The following is a 17,722-nucleotide window of genomic DNA, read 5'->3' on the forward strand; positions in this document are numbered from 1 at the left end:
ATCTGCCCTGAAATTAAATTTTAATCTATGTGTTGTCTCTTCCAATTCAAGTATGACCTCCTTGATAAAGTAATTATTTTTGTTTCCCCAGCACTTAACATAATACTTTGAACCTAGTAAGTTCTTAATAAATATTTCCCATTCGTTCCTTCCTTCCTTCCTTCCTTCCTTCCTTCCTTCCTTCCTTCCTTCCTTCCTTCCTTCCTCCCTTCCATCCACCCTTCCTCCTTTCCTTCCTTCCTTCTTTTTTCTTTATATAGGGAATAAGAACTAGGACCAATTTGGGTGGATCATATTGTACATGACGTAGAATAATGTTGAATCACTCTAGTTAAGATAGATAATTAATTGTGAAGTACTATAGTGTCCAGGAAGAACACTAATTTGAAATAGGGTTGGTAAGGTAAGAAAGTCAATCAGTATTTATTAAGCACCTACTATGTGGTAGGCTTTGTGCTAAGTCTTGAGGATACAAATAAAGATAAAAGATAGTCCCAGCTCCAAGGAAGTCACAGTGAAATGAGAAAGACAACATAACAACTACAAACAAACAGGTTATATACAATAATATATACACACAAAATTGTAGATAATCAGCAGAGGGAAGTCATTGGAATTAAGGTGGAATCAGGAAAGAAATTGTGGAGGGTCTTAAATGCCAGAATAAAGAGCTTGTATTTTGTCTTAAGCCAGTAGTTACTGAAGGTTTACTGAATAGTATAAAATGCCAACTCTGTCCCAGGAACTGTGCCAGGTGCTGGGAGTACAAACAAAGGCAAATGACAGTCCTTGCCCTCAAGGAACTCACAGTCTAAATAACAGAGGAGTAACATAATTAGATTTGTGCCTTAGTAAGTTGATTTTCACAGCTGAGTAAAGGATAAATTGGGGAGAGGAGGAATTAAAAATCAGTTAGAAATCCTACAATAGTCTAAGCAAATGGTGATAGATGACAGAATTAGAGTGTTGAAATAGATGGAAAAGAAGGGAGACATTTGAGAGATGTCATAGAGGTGGAATTGAAATGGCTTGGCAACTTATTGCATACAGATGATGACAAAGAGGAAAAAGACTAATATTTCAAACCTGGGTGAATGGGAGTTGATGGTAATGTCATTCATAGAATGCTGGGGTACTTGGTGGTTTTTCAAGTTGGTTTCCACCAGTTCCCCCACCCTCACTGAGGCAGTCGTGGGTGCAGGTGTTGGTGTTTGCCTGCTCTACACCTGGGTTTCAGCATGTCCTCCTGGTATGCTGAGGTGGGGCTTTCCACTAGATTGTTGGGATGCCTCCTATTATGTACTGCTCCCCTTCCCCTAGGGCAAGAGGGGCCTTTCCCATTAATCCCTCAAGCTACTTGGGCTACTAAACTGCTGCACCCCATCTTTCTTCTGGTTCAGCTGTTCAGGGTGTTTTCCTGGGGCAATATTTTCTGGGCTTTCATAGGTTGATAAGGGAGGGTAAGAGCAACTACTTCTTACTCTGCCATCTTAGCTCCCAGAAGCCACCACTGGGAATTCTGGATAGGAAATTTACATCTTGATCAGCTTGAGTTTAAAGTAGATACATGAGAGGTAGCCTACCATAGTACATAGAGAGCTGGTCTTGGAGTTAGGAAGATCTGGGTTCAAGTCTTGGCAATCAAGCATACTGTTAAGTGGCTCTGGGAAAGTTATTTAACTTCTCATTTGCCAAGGCCACGCTCTAAGTTACACATAAATAAAGGGATATTCTTCCCTATACCAGTGAAAACATAGGTCTATTTCCCCTCAATCACTCCAAAGAAAAATCCAGTTGACAGTAATAGCTTTTACTGAAGCTCAGGAGAGAAGTGAGGCCAGAAGATGAATGTTTGGAAGAGATAGAATTGGGGATTTTTAGAGCTTAAAGGGACCTTAGAGATCATAGTCCAATGCCCTCATTTTATGCATTATGGATGAGAAAACCGAGCCTTGTAGGGGATAAATTATTTTCCCAAGATCATAGTTAACTTGTAATAGAGGGACAACAAAGACCCAAGCAGGTGGTTTATTCTATTCCCTGTTTTGTGGCTTGGGGCATGCCACTTAACTACTCTTGGAATCCTTTTTTTTTTCCACTTATAAAATAAAGGAGTTGGTTTAGATAATCACTGAAGTTCCTTAGTGCTCTATAATTTTGTGATCAATATCTTCTTTTCTCTAGGCTAAATATCTCCAATTTCTTCAGTCCTTTCTTGTTAGATATGGGTTCTGAATGCTTTACTACTCTAGTTCCTTCTTTGGACACATAAAATGTTGTTAATGACCCTCTCAAAAATAGCATGTAGACCTGAACATACTTTTCAAGATATGGTCTGATTTGGACACCAGAGATCTATCAGTCCCAACCAAGTCTGCATTAGGTGTTACCCCATAGGTATATTATACTGTTTCATATTGAATTTTTAGTCAAATAAAATCTCCAAGACTTTAAAAAAATGCTTTTAAGTCAGCAGCACACCCCCAGAGGCCAGGAGATTGCTACTGATATATTAAACAACATGCTGTGGGTGTAATTCTTTAACTAGCTACAATTTAAGGCAGTTACATAACTATATTAAGCTCATTTATTCAATATACTCCATACCGACAATAAACTGCTCTCACACTTATGCAAGGTTTGCCCTCTCTCAAACCCTCCTTTGAATACTTGACCATAGTTAAGTTTTAGGCTTACAAAAACCTTTTTTGGATTTAAAGTAAATTATGGGAATCTTGCATGCACATAGTAGATTAGATAATTAAATACTCAAATATTTAACCCAACAAAGCTAAGTAGAGTAGATGCTATAAGTAACCCTCAAAAAATGTTTCCTTTGAAAAAATGGAGAGCTTCGGCCCTGCAGAGTGGGCAATAACTTGACCAAGATAAGACATCTAATTAGTGGCCAAGTGAGTGCTATCTCCCAGACTATACTACATTGAGAAGTTGGAGAAAATGTTTAATCCTGTTACTCATCTTTAATGCAATGTCATGCACTACTCCTCTATTCTAAAGGAAATAGAACTTTAAATCATGGATTTCTGCATAATGAATGAATATTCAGCTATGGCTTAAACTAGTAATTAAACAGCTTCCCTCAAGAAAAGTTTGAGTGAAAACTTGAACTTGAAATGAAAAGAGTGGAATTGCTGTCAGTCTAAATGCACTATCAACTAAGCTTTTGTTGGTGGTGGAGAAGAAAGTATAATAACAGATATGCTAAAGTTACAAACAAAAACCTTCCCACCATTGGAAGGCAAAAAATCCTAAAGCATGACGCAATCCAGAGTTAAGACTTTGTCTTAAAAGCACTGCAGTTTTAGATAATCTTGGATTAAAGGAAGACTAAGCACTGTTTGAAAATTGTTTCCTCAGCTCAGATTCTTATAATCTAGCCACTGCTCTGATTTTCACAATCTAGCCTATAAGCTCACAGGTGCTCAGATTCCTTGAGTCTGGCCAATATGGTGCATCTTTAATAAACCTTGTCTTTGGCTGAAAAAAAAAAGAAAATTGTTTTCTCCTTCAATATAAAAGATGAGTTCTCAATGTTATTTCAATCATAACGAAATAAGAATTGGCTACTGGAGAGGTAGAAGGGGGGAGTAAAGGAGATGTACCTAAAGAAGGCTTATATGAACTGATGAAGAACAAAGAAAGCAGAAATAAGAAAACTACATGAATAATAATGACAGTAATGCAAATGAAAACAACATTCGAAAACTAATGAACTCATATTAATTACATTGACCAATTTGATCCTAAAGAATGGGTGATGAAATATACATTCTTCCTCCCCATAAGGATCTGGATTATAGCATTGGAATGTTGTATACACTGGCCAGATCACTTTCTTTGTCAGTCACTTTTACTTAACCGTTTTTGTTTGTTAAAATGGAGGCCTCAGCAGTGATAGTCAGGGTGACATATCAGGGAATGAATGATAGGAGGTGAAAAATAAGCTGTATTGATATAAAACCTTTTAAAACAATAAGTTAGTTTACCAAAAATAGATGGAATAAATGTGAATGAAGTTTAAAATAATACTTGGAGTGTGCCATTCGTTTAAGAAAAACACAGATTTCTTTCTTTAAAAAAAGTAAGCAACATGTGGAAGATTCGAAAACATAGGAAATTGATATGGGAATATCCAAAGTAGAAAGTGTAGGAGACTTTGAGTCAGAACTGTCTAAGGCAAATAGAGCAGAAAGTAATCTACCTTCAGAGTCAGAATTTTTTAGCTGACATAAGCACTACTATTTTAACAGAACCATATGTGCTTTCCACAGCAACTGTAACTTAATCTGTTAATTATCCACAAGTTTCATGCTGTTTGGTATTTAAATCCATACAATTACTCTAATTAAACTGAGTTAGTACATAGGGAAGAAGCACCATATTCTTAAACATCTTTCAGAGTGCCTATCTGAGATGCCAACACTCTTGGAAAGTGTATGCATTAAGGTTTTCAATCACTTGGCATGATACCATTTTAACTTCATTAACACCTGAGCACATGCAAACTTGAGCAAATTTTTTTCAAATAATTCCATCATCCCCCTCCCTTTCCTCACATTCCCACTCTAAACTAACAGTTGTAGATTATTCAAACTTCCTTGTTTATTTTTATTCTTAGGGATCTTCATTATCCTTTGAGAAAATCTTTTTTGACTGTTAATCCCTCATCCAAAGTTTAAAGAGGTATCAGTAGAAGAACTAATGATTTTCTGATTCCTTCCTTCATACCAGTTGTGTTCTGGAAAGGTGCCTCTGACAGAAAAAATAATTCAAGCTCCTGGCTGTTGGACAGCTCCATCTCCATTTCCCATCAATCTCTCAAAATCAATATGCTTAAATTCAACTCATGATATTTTCCTTAATATGTAGCCCACACTTATAATCTACTTATTTTTGTCAATAATATCACTCTTCTCTAATCATCCACTCTCAAGACCTGTCTTATCTTTGATTCTTCCCCTCACTTCCAATGAGCTGACAAGTCCTGCTCAGTTTGTCACTGTTGTATGAAGAAATGACATTCTTCATTTGCCTTCTCTTTTTTATTCCCATTATCACCATACTAAATCAGACCCCTATCACCTGTTGTCTACAGGTATTATCATAGCTAGAGTAGCCCACTGGGAAGAAAGCCTATAGACATTGATGATTAGGTGGGGAGGGCAATAGAAAGAGAGATGGATCGTCAGTTTGAATCCACAAAAGTACAAACCAAATGGCCAAGCTATGGTAGCTATAAGCATTTTGATAGACAATTAAAACCAAGGTTGTTAGATATGGAGGAAAACTGGTTTGGAGGAGCAGATATTGAGGCCAGACTGTCAATATCAACCCAGAAGGCAAGATAAGGGATATGCAGGCAAAGAATTGTCTTACTCAATGGACTGAAAAGTTTTGGATTTTTATGGTGGCTGCTTGTAATTCTGTGTCTTGTGCTGAAGTACTTCTGTGGCCTAGGCCCAGATCATTTAAGAATCTCTTGGCTTAGCCATGTCAGGAAGGCTGAGGCCTTGGTCCATGACCTCCTACTTGGTCTCTCTGCTTCCACTCCCCCCTCCAGTCTATCCTTTGTAATGAACAGGTACGATCATGAAATCCCTTAAAAACTGTTTAGTCTTTGCTTATTGAATAAATTAGACTCAGTCTACCTTTCAACTTTCTCTGTGGACTAGAGTTAATCCACATTTTTTTTTTAGCTTTGCTGTATAGAACTTACTTCCATGCATTCCAAATTGTACCACACAATCTTCAGGTCTCATTTTGACTATTTCTGCTTTTCAAGAAATCCTTCCTTTGTTTCAAAGCCTAGCTTAGACAGTACCATATCTGTGAAACTTTTTCTGAATTCCACAGCTCCCTCTCTTTGACTCCCATATGTTTCTATTTGCTTTTTCCTATTAACTTATGTTAAAACATAGTTTTCAATATTTGTGTTAAGTTCCCTCCATCAATTCCCACTACAAGTTCCTTGAAGGCAAGGACTTACATTCTTTCATCACTGTAGATGAAATAGAATATAAGGTCCTTGAGGGGAAGGACTACTCCAGTTTCAATTTTTGTCTTATCTTCAATTCCTATCACAGACCTTGCATATGGTAGGCACTGAATAAGTATAGAAAAAATGAATGCAATGAACCCCAGTGAAAATATGTGTGTAGGGGCAGCTAGGTGGCCAATGGATAGAGCATAAGCCCTGGATTCAGGAGGACCTGAGTTCAAATCCGACCTCAGACATGTAACACTTACTAGCTGTGTGACCCTGGGCAAGTCACTTAACCCCATTGCCTAGCCAGAAAATACATGTGTAAAGGTCTCTTGTGTATAACAGTTTATGTGAAAGAGAAAGAGATATTATGATTAAAATGATAAAAGGTAACAGCTAAATATACTTTATCTTCTAAATTCAAGTTTGAGTTTTATCTGGATTTGATCATACTCTGAAAAACAAATTAGAACAAAATATATAGGAAAAAGAGGCAATTAGACAGATTGGGGTACATGAAGGGACAGTCAGTGATTTTATGTTGTTTTCAGAAGCAGCTTTCTTTAATAAAGTAATAAATTATTTTTTTATTTAACTTTATGTTGTTGATCTGAAAGGAACTTCATTGTAGTACTAGTTCCATATAAAAAAAGAAAACAAAAAACTTGAGTAGATCTAGGATCTAATTGACTCAAAAACCTCTCCAATGATGCATCTACTCATCTTATACCACCCTTGTCCATGACTTCTCATAAGTTTACCAAAGGAGTAGACCTAACCTACTGAATTCTGTTCTTACATTCTCCTGATATCATCTGAGTATAGCAGTGGGGTACTTTGGCTATTCACCTTCATCACATGACCAGCCTACCTTTTCATCACATGCATTTCTCTAATGACATTTCTTATTCTTGTTCTTAAACATTCTTCATTAATTGTATGTTGAAAACTGCTCACACTCACAAATTGAACTCATCTTCATTCCAAGGCCTGTTTTCTATTTACTATACCATGTTGTTTCTCCAGGGGCATGCAGATAAGCTGTAGTTTATTTCCAATGACCATCTACACTAGAAAAACAGCATATGGGATTTAACTGAGGTGATATATGATCAGAAAGGTGGTAGGACGATTAAATGGTGTGAGCATGGAATAAGAGAGGGATAGATTTAGTGCTAGGTCGTGCAGTAGATAGAGCACCGGCCCTGAAGTTAGGAAGACATGGGCAAGTCATTTAACCCCAATTGCCTAAAAATAAAAAAAAATTTTAAAAATGTGCAAAGGTGTCTGTTTTTCTATTGCTCTCCATATGGAACTTATTTTCAGTTCCCTGGAGAATCTTGGTCTCAGGACCTTGTAGGAACACAATACCAGGAGAATATTGGTATCTAAAAGATGGACATTTATTTCTGAGAAAAACTTGGGGTCATTAAAAGAGCTTTGCTAATATTGAAGACAATCTGGCCATGTCTCTTTCTTCTATGTAATATTGAGCTCAGCTTACTGACAATTTGTAGTCTTAGATTATAAACACTGATGGACAAATTCTTTGGTTTTCTCTCCAACTACTGTCATCATAGAAGCTCATCATAATAAGGGCCAGAAAAGCCCATTAACATTCATTGTGAATGAAAGAATGGTAAAACCATCAATTCCTAGAATTTTATATTTGGAAGGGACTTTAGAGATAATGCCCATAAAAGTTCTTCAGCCTCTTGAGTCTTTGCCTATATTTTCTGTTAGACCATAAAGTTTTTGTGTTTGTTTGTTTTTTTTCAGGGATGGGTTGGATTCTTTTTGGAATCTCCTTAGTTTCTGATCCCTTTCAAAACTCCCAGGCTTTGAAGCTTTCTTTCCCATTATATTATATAAGCAATAGGAGCCAGTGAAAATGTTTAGCAAAGGAATGATATGATCAGTCATGTGCCTTGGGAAGATTATTTGATCAGCTGTATGAAGGAGTTTTTGGAGGGAAGAGTGACCAGCGGTTAAAAAAATAGCTAGAATTCTGTTATATTAGCCAAAGTGAAGGTGCTAAGAATGTTGGCATATTAGTGGAGAAAGAAATTCTACCTACCATCATTTGACATACCGGGGTTCCATCCCATGCTTTGTTGCATAGATCTTCCACAGGGAATGCACCTAACACTCCTGATACTTTTCTTTCTAAATTTTGAGATTATCAATGGACTCTCAGCCTGTCTCTATACTATTCCATCTTTATATTTCTCAACCAATCCACCTCCTCTTTGACCATGTATCATCTCAGTTAAATCTTATATGCTGTTTCTTGAGTGTAAATAATAACTGGAAATAAACTATGGCTTACTTCCCACCACTGGAGAGGTAGCATGTTGGAGTGAGAATGGCCCAGACTTAGAAAAAGGAAGGCTTGATTTTAAGTACAATCTCTGATATTTGATTCAAATTTCCAGTGCTCTAGGTAACTCTCTAGCACTATGAGAAGCTGAGAATGTGACAACCTGCATTAATATAGAGAGCTTTCTTTCTTTTTTTTTTTTTGCCTAGGAACTCCTCGTGCCAAATTAAATGTAAGGTTCCTATTAATATTTTCTACCACATCTCATATCTCTATTGGATCACCTACAACTTTGATTTCTTGAAGACTATACTGATTCACAATTCTTATTATAGAACATGACTGGGAGAAAATTGGTATGGAAATAACATGTCTGGATGACATGTATTTTAATACTAGGGTGGCGTAATAACCCAACAACAAAGAAGAAATTATCAGCTAGCTCATTCAATGGTCTAATTGAAAACTCAAATATGTGCAGAGCATTAAGAACAATAGGTACTTACATACCTAAAAGGTCTGGTAATAGCTGAGCTCTCTTATGTATCCAGGAGGTAACTAAGTACCAGGACATCTAAAAGGCTGATTCACTGTATTATATCCAAAAACAAAGGAAAGAGAAAATATGCTCATGAGTACTGAATGGGTACTGACCATACAAAATTAATTAGGCAGAGCCATTCCTGGGCCTGTAGAGGAAAATAACAGGAATGTCCTTTGCTTAGGCCTCATCCTTCTAGACCTCTGCTGTGGTTCATGCTGTTGACCACCTTCTCTTCCTGGATTTTCATACATGATACTATTCTTTCCAGGTTATCTTCTTACCTGTCTTTTAACCACTCTTCAGTTTTCTTTAGTGCATCTTCATTCACATCCTCCTCAGAACTGTAGGTATACCCTAAAGCTATGTACTGGGCCCTATTCTCTCTCTGCTAAGGGTTCTTAACTTTTTTATGGTGTTATGGGCCTTTTTTGGCAGTTTTATGGACTTCTCTGAATAATGTCTTTAAAGGCATAAAATAAAATGCATCAAATTAGAAAGGAAACCAATTCTATTAAAATAAAGATGTAATTTATTTTCCCCATTCTAGTTCATAGACGTCCCCCTGCCCTTGAAAATCTGTCCATGGGGGTTTATGGAACCTAGATTAAAAATCTCTGTTCTACACTGTCTCTCCATGAATACATTAGCTTCCTTGGATTTAAGTATCATTCCTGTGCAGATGATTTCACTGGCTCCTATTGCTTATATAATATAATATATCCAGCCCAATTTTTATTCTTCCTACATCACCAGCTGCCTACCAGACATTTCAAAATCTATGTCACAGACATGTCTCAAACTTAACATATCCAAAATGGAATTCATTATCTTTTCCCTAAAATTCTCTCCTCTGCCAAACTTTCATATCTCTGTAGAGCATACTACTTACTACCATTCTTCCAGTCTCTCAGGTCTGTGGCTCAGGCACTATTGAAGATTTTCCCTCGTACCACACATCCAATGGGTTTCCAAATCTTTTCTTTCTCTCTTTACAACATCCCTTGTATCTAACCCTTTCTTTCTATTTGTACAGGCACAACCTCAGCTCAACTCCAGACTATTGCAATGGCCTCCTAATTGATCACTCTACCTCAAATCACTGCCTGCATCAATATATCCTTCACATGGCTGCCACTGGGATTTTACTTAAGCGTATTTTTTAAACAGCTATGTAACTTTACTCACTACACTCCTATGATTCCCTCTTACTTCTGGGATACAATATAAACTCCTGTTCTATTTTAAGGTCCTTTGTCTCTTGGTCCCAACCTATCTTCCCAAACTTATCATACATTATTCCCATCCCTATGCTGTATGGCCAGCCCAACCGACCCCCTTTCTTCTCTTTACGTAAGGCAGTCTAGTGTCAATATCTGTGCTTTTGCATTGCTTGTCTTCCATTTATGAAATGCAGAGTCTTTTCACCTCTGCTTCATAGATTGCTCATACTATATGAAGAACAGCAAAAAGAAGGGCCTGCCTGCTCTGAAGAGAGCAAGAAGTGGAGTAGAATAATGGCTATGGGACATAGTTACTGGAGGTGCTGTACTGAAACTCAGGATGGACTGTAGAGATGGATTTATAAATCTGAGAGTTATCTGCATAGAGACCCTAATTAAAATCATGGAAGCTGATGAGGTCAACAATTGAGCGAGTATAGAGAGAAGAGCTTCTTCAGTAGTTCAGCTGTATCTAGGGGGAGAAGCATAAGGATAACATAAGAGAAAAGAGATTGTGCTTTGTGTGTGTGTGTGTGTATGTAAAACTGTATTCTCTCATATATATGTATATGTATATAATATACACACATATGTATATGTGTAGGTAATTACACACATACACACACACACAAAAACTATTGCCCTCTGCTCATTAGAATGTAAACTTCCTAAGAAATGGGTTATTTCATTGTTTTCCTTTGTATCTCCAATACCTATCACAATGCTTGACAAAGAGTAGCTTCTTAATATTTGGTGGTCCCTTGATTGATAATGCTTGCAGCCTACTTATACCCATCATACATTTTTCTATTGTATTTTTGGGTTGTTTATGATCTTTGCTTTCCTGACATTATTATATTCCATGGTTAACAACTATATAATATCACCAAAAAGAACAGATGAGTTTTTTGTGGCAACAAGCAGTTTGGGATTACTGGAAGTACTACACAATGCCTCAAATGCATTCTAGCTTTGTCTCTGTCTCCTGCTCAATTATAGGCCTCGATTTATTATTCACCCACAACCCCAGACTAGACCCAAAGGCTGATCAAGTAATTTAATGCAATGCCCATCCAGTTGCATAGCCTAACTGTTATGGACTCATGAAGCAAACTTGTATGTGCTTTTTTTTTTTTACTAATATAGATAAATTCTACTATGGGTGTGTTTGTATGCACATCCCTTTTGATCCCTGCAACCATGAAGAAGCAAAGTTCAAAAATCATGTTGCCTGGTTTCAGAAAACAAAATTGGTGGTAGTTCATGTCACCAATTAATAAACACTTATTTCTCACTTGCTATGTCCTGGGTACTGTCCTAGATGCTAAAGGTAAAAATATGAAGAATGAAATGGTCCTTACTTGCAAACAAATTACATTGTTGCCATTCTTCACACAAAAGACTCTGTCTCCCTTCTCCATATAGTTCTCGTGGTTCCTGGAACACCTACTGTCTTTATCTCCTCCTGATCTTGGTTTTCCAGTATTCCATCAAACTTCTTTTCAAATTTTGCCTTCTGACAAAGGTCTGTCCTTGTAGTCCCAATTGCTAGTAACTTTTCCTCCCAGATTAACTATTTTCTCTACGTAGGTACCTGATTATTTATTTGTCCTTTGTATATACCTCGTTATTCATACGTTCTTTGTTTGTACCTAGTTATTTATATATTCTTTCCATTATTGGAACATTAAGTCCTTGAGGTCAGGGATGATTTTTACATTTTCTTGTGCCCCTCCAAGTCTTGGCACAATGCCTAGTACATACTAAGTATTTAGTAACAGTGTTTTGATAGGTTAATTTTAAGGGGATAGACAACAAAAGCATATATAATTATATGCCTAAAGAAAACATCATAGTAAGACTTGTTCCAGACACTTATCATCTTGCTGACCTTAAGCAAGTCACTTAATTTCTCAGGCTTAGTTTCCTCACTTATAAAATGAGGATAAAAATGTACTTACTCCTAACGTTATTGTGAGGGTCAAATGAGAGAACATAGTAAAGTGCTTTGCAAACCTAAGTGTTATAAAATTCTCCTCCTCCTTCTACCTGCTAAATGATCAAATATAAAGCAGCTTGAGAGTAAAGGTAGTAGTTCTTGTGGAAATCAGTAAAGCTTTCAGGTAGAAGGCAGTTCTTGAGCTATATTTTGAAGAAAGAGGCTAGAGAAGAGGAGGAAGTACATTCTAGCTAAGGAAGATAGCCATTTCAAATGGGAAATGGGAGATTAGTATTGGATGTTAGGAACAAAGAGAAGACCGCTTGACCTAGATCATAGAGAACAGGCAGAGGAGGATAAGGTCCAGTAATGTTGAAAGATAAGTTGGGGCCAGGTTATAAAGGCCTGTAATAGCTAAACAGAGGAGCTTATATCTTATCCTAGAGGCCACTGGGAGCCATTAGGGTTGATTCAGTAAGAGAGCAATATGGTCAAATCTATACTGAAGGGAAAAATCTTCAAGCCAAAGGGACTACCCCTACCAACAAGGAAAGTTTCTGTGATTCAAGTCAAAAGATTAGAGATTTTTAGCAGAAAGGAACCATAGAAATCATCTAGTACAACCCTTATTTTACAAATGATGAAACTGAAGGCCAGATGGATTTAGTGAAATTCCCAAGATCAGATAGGTAAAGTGGCAGAGACTAGACTTTAACATTAGTGTTCTCATTCTGGAATTTTTTTTCAACTTAAACATGACTTCTTCTAGCAATATGATATTATGTTTTTTATATATGTATGCATATTATATATAATGATTAAATAGTACATGCGTGTTGTGTGTGTGTGTGTGTGTGTGTGTGTGTGTATGAGAGAGAAACAGAGAGAAGAGGCACAGAGAGAGAGAGAAGGGGAAGGGAGGGCACAGCAGGAGAGGGTACAGAAGGGGAGGAGAGGGGAGAGGGAGAGAGAGAGAGCTCTATTTGCTATTAGTTGGATTTAAGCTATTATTCTTAGCTGATACAAGGTAATATCAGTTATTCAGAGTTCATTCTGACCAACCTGGGGATATATACTCTCAAGGCTCTAGACAACATTCTAAGTCTATAAATTGAAGAGAAGTTGCCTATCTAGATTGATAGATGGAATTTTCTCAACCAGGAGTTCTCTGTAAAAATGAAACTACTAGTGAGTTCCTGTCACTGATTAAATACCATTCACATGTTGCATCCATCCAGCAGAATGTAAGCTTCTTATGTGCAGAATAATTTTATACACACACACACACACACACACACACACCCATGCTTGTATCTAATAGTGGCCATCTCAAGGAGGAGGGAAAAAAAAAGAAATTTACATGATAACCTTGTATATTTAAAAGGAACAACAAGCTGTATGCAGTAGATTTGGTTTCATGTGCAACCATCTCTTTATATTATGTTATGGAAATGCTTGTTTTATTCCATAAATTTAAAATAAAATAAATTTTAAAAAAACAATGCAAGCTTCTTTTCATTTAGTCTTTGTATCCCTACTACCCACTGTAGTATCTTGAACTGAAATAGACATTTAATAAATCCTTGGATTGGATTGGATTGGCATAGAAAAGGCAAAGAGGATGGAATGCTCTCTGGCTTTGGTGTGAAGATGACTCTAAATCCCTGGAATTCTGATCTGGAGAAAATTTGGCAGAATTTCCATGTCAACAAATGGAAATCAGATGAAAAGTCCCTTGAACTGGAAGGGAAAAGAATTTATGTTTATATTGCTTAAGATTTTTGTAGAAACTTCAAAAAATATTTATAACACATCATACAAATACAGTTCTTACATAGGGAAGTTCCTCTATACCTTCTCCTGGCAACCAAATCACGATGTTGTCCAGAAGTGGCATCGAATTAGTTGTGAGGTTTAAATATCAGCTTTTTTCTAAGGAGAACCCATCCACAGTTTCACTATAGAAGATACGCCACATGATTCTATATGCACTCAATGTATTCATCGTTGTTGAATATTTCATCTAGTATATGCAAGACACACTGTGCTTTGTGTTTAACCATAACTAAGACCATTCTAAACAATATGCCATTATTTAACAAATTAAGAAATCCTTCTAGCAGAAAATGCATGAAGTGGTACAAAAATGGTACATTTCCCAGAAATAAAGATATCAATGTGCCAAACATACGTCAAAGGCAAGCATTTATTCATCTAATTAATTCAACAAGCATTTGGATTTTTTCTTTTATTATTATTATTATTATTATTATTATTATTATTTTGGCTAAGCAATGGGGTTAAGTGACTTGCCCAGGATCACACAGCTAGTAAGTGTTATGTGTCTGAGGACAGATTTGAACTCCGGTCCTCTTGAATCCAGGGTCTGTACTCTATCCACTGTGCCACCTAGCTGCCACCTAAACAATCATGTGTTAAACAGATAAAGAGGGGGCATTGTTTAATGGGGAGAGCATTGGCTTTGGAAAAAGAGGTCCTGAGTTCAAGTCCACATTATGTGATCTCAGTCATCATATAAAACCTTAGATTCTTTATTTTTTTCATTCATAAAACAAGAGGTTGGAATAGAGTGGATGGCATCTAGGGTCCATCTATGATTCTAGATCTATGATTCTACAATGCTATGGGCTTGTTATGTACCAGGAACTGTGCTTGTCCCTGATTTACAAGGACACACACACACACACACACACACACACACACACACACAGTTCTTGCCTTTAAGGAATTTAAATTCTACTGGAGATAAACCAAATAAACATAGATAATTTCGTATGATGTGAGGGGCAGGGGTGAGCAAGGGTCTCTGATCATTAGCCCTTCTACTCTGTAAACAGATATAGTTTATAAAGTTTGTGAAACCTTGAGAAGCTTATACTTTGGGTAAGATTCACATTCACAGATTTTTAAGTATAAGACACTAGAAATAGCCTCCACAAAGCTTAGAAAAGAAGAGAAAAGAATGGTTACACTTCATTGCTCCCCTAGGAGGTGTGAATAAGGTCATCAATCAAATGTTGGAATTCCTCCTTCTGACTCCCATTATATTTTCTCACTTGTGCATTTACCTCACTCTTCTTTTTGTTAGTTTAGGTTATGCCAGCTGTGTTTTATAGAAACCAGGAAATGATGTTCAGTAGTTGTGGCATTTATGAATTATTCTAGTTATGTATTGCTAAAAATGCAGATGCTTGTAACAATGTGATCTTTAATAATACACTACTAGCACACACTGCAATTCAGCTATTTTAGGAGGATTTGTTAAATAAATATGCAAACTATTGGGTTTAAAAAAAAACAGATTGGTTAGCCATTAGGCTAAATGAAGGATCAGTCACACTCTTCATAAAAGCTTTTTTTTTTTTTAGCCAAAGACAAGGTTTATTAGAACATCCATCGTATAGGGCAGACTCTTAAGGAGTCTGAACATTAGCAAGTTATGGGCTAGATTATAAGACCTTATATACAGAAAGACTATGAGAGGACCTAGGAGTGGACAAATAGTCTATGAGGTAATAGAACTCCAGGGACCTGGATCTTGTGGCCATGGGAGAATGGAGCCTAGACAGGATTAAGAGTGGGAAGTGGCCTGGGGCCATAGGGAGGTAAGACAATGGAGGGCTAGCCTAGATTAAGAGTAACAGAATTGAGAGATTGGGTGTAGCCACAATAAAAGGCCAGTGGATGGGATTATAGTCTCAGGCTAAAGAGAGAGATTTGGCCATGTGGGAAAGTCTAGGGCTTTTTCCTTTTTGCGGTCTATATCCCATCCTCATCATCCCCCCCCCTCAAAGGAATGGGACCCAAATTCTTTTGGGGGCAAAGGTCTTGGCTTCTGAAACTGATTCATGCTGGCAAAGGACATAGAGCTATCCCTGCCTCCAGGGGCTCCCAAAGAGGAGGTTGACTGAAACCAAGCACAGGCATCCAGGGAAAGATGAGGGGATATTGGCTGGTACCAGCTGTTTGCTGCCAACTGTAGGTGAATGGCCGGTAGTCTGGAAGACACAAATCTGACAGAAAAGACTGCAGGTCCTAGATATAAAGCAGGGACTAGATTTAGGCCCCAAATATGAGAGGATAAAACATCCTTAGTTCTCTTTGGATTCAGGTAATTCAGTTTTCCAACCATGCTGTATTAAATCCACCTCATAGTCAGACTCAGGAATAGCCAGGTGGGTGACATTCCTTTTCAAAGCAGGATGGGGAAATTGAGCCAGGAGGATCCCATCTTAGACTGAGGCTAAAATTTCCTCTCAGCTTTTCCCAATGCTTTCTTCCCACCAGTGTCACCTTCTGAGTAACTTGTGGCATGTCTCAGAGGGTGGATTATTGATTTATCAATGGATTATTAAGATCCATTAGATAACTCAAAATTAAATCCTGTGAGTTTTTACCTCAAATACTAAGTTTTACTAATCACAGCTTAGGAAAAACTTTTCCAGGATCTACATCTCAGACTTAAATTTGTCCTGGTATAAAAAGCCAATCATTAGAGATTATTTCTATATACTTTCAAATTCTCAGCAAGACAAAACCCAAACAAGCTTTTTGGCAAGTTTACACATTAAAACAATAGCCAACAATAGCCAAATTATTTTAGCAGTAACCAAATTAAGAAACGTTGCTTGACATAACTGGTACAAAAAGTTCACCAATTTGAAACAAACTCATTACCAATCAGGTGACTTCAATTTTGTTAAATGCATTTCCAGATTACTTTACATAGAGGATCAACCTTACATTAATAGTTAAAACTACAACTTTAAAGAGTGTGCTTACCCAAGTTAAGAGACTAGCTTCCTTACCTTGATCAGGATGTGTTGAACCTGGGTGATGCTTCCAGTCAAAGGTTATCCCAGGGCCCAAGGCCATTGCCAGTGGGGCCCATGCTGTAACTGCTGCCCCTCCCCCCTTCCTTTCCCAGGTGGGGGAGGGTAAAATCAAAGGTGTGGGTAAAGGGTGAAACTCTCTTCTCCTATGAGAGGGGTTAACAGATACCCTCTTAACTCAAGGGAAGGGAGTGGGAGAAAGGAATGACTAGGGTTGTAAGGAAGAGTTTCAAAACGCCTTAATGATCGATCACAAAACTTCCAGAATCTGCCAAGATATTTTCAGCTGTTCTAACTTTTCCCTGTAACCTCCATGAAGGAGGATTCAGAGATGTAGAGGGAAGGAAGGAAGTAAGTCTGAGAGTGTCAGAGTGAGTGCAAGATAGCCTTGTAACTGTCTTCCTGAAAAGTACCTCCAAGCCTTGGTGCTTGGAGAGCAACCCCAACTGCAGAGCAAGAAAGGAGGGGTGAGGGAGGCTTACATACCTTACAGTCTTGGCTGGAGAAGAACTTGAGGTTAGGCAGTTTCCCTGCATGGGCACCAAAATGTTGAGGTTTAGGGGTTCTGGGACCCCAAAATCACAACTTGGGGGTCCTGCCTGAAAAAATTCAACCCAAGTCTTCTTTCAGCTGAAGACAAGGTATATTAGAACATCAATCGTATTGGACAGACTCTTAAGGAGTCTGAACATTAGTAAGCTATTGGCTAGATTATAAGAATCTGAATGGTGGCTAGATTTTAAGTAACTAAGTTTTCATGGCTTCTTAATACAAGCAAGCTAGCCAGCTCAGAATCATCATGAGAATAATCTGTCAGCTCAGAGTCTTCTGTGGTGGTCAAG

This window comes from Phascolarctos cinereus, unplaced genomic scaffold (genome assembly GCF_003287225.1).
Source record: "Phascolarctos cinereus isolate Bilbo 61053 unplaced genomic scaffold, phaCin_HiC Scaffold_726;HRSCAF=1367, whole genome shotgun sequence".
NCBI lineage: Eukaryota > Metazoa > Chordata > Mammalia > Diprotodontia > Phascolarctidae > Phascolarctos > Phascolarctos cinereus.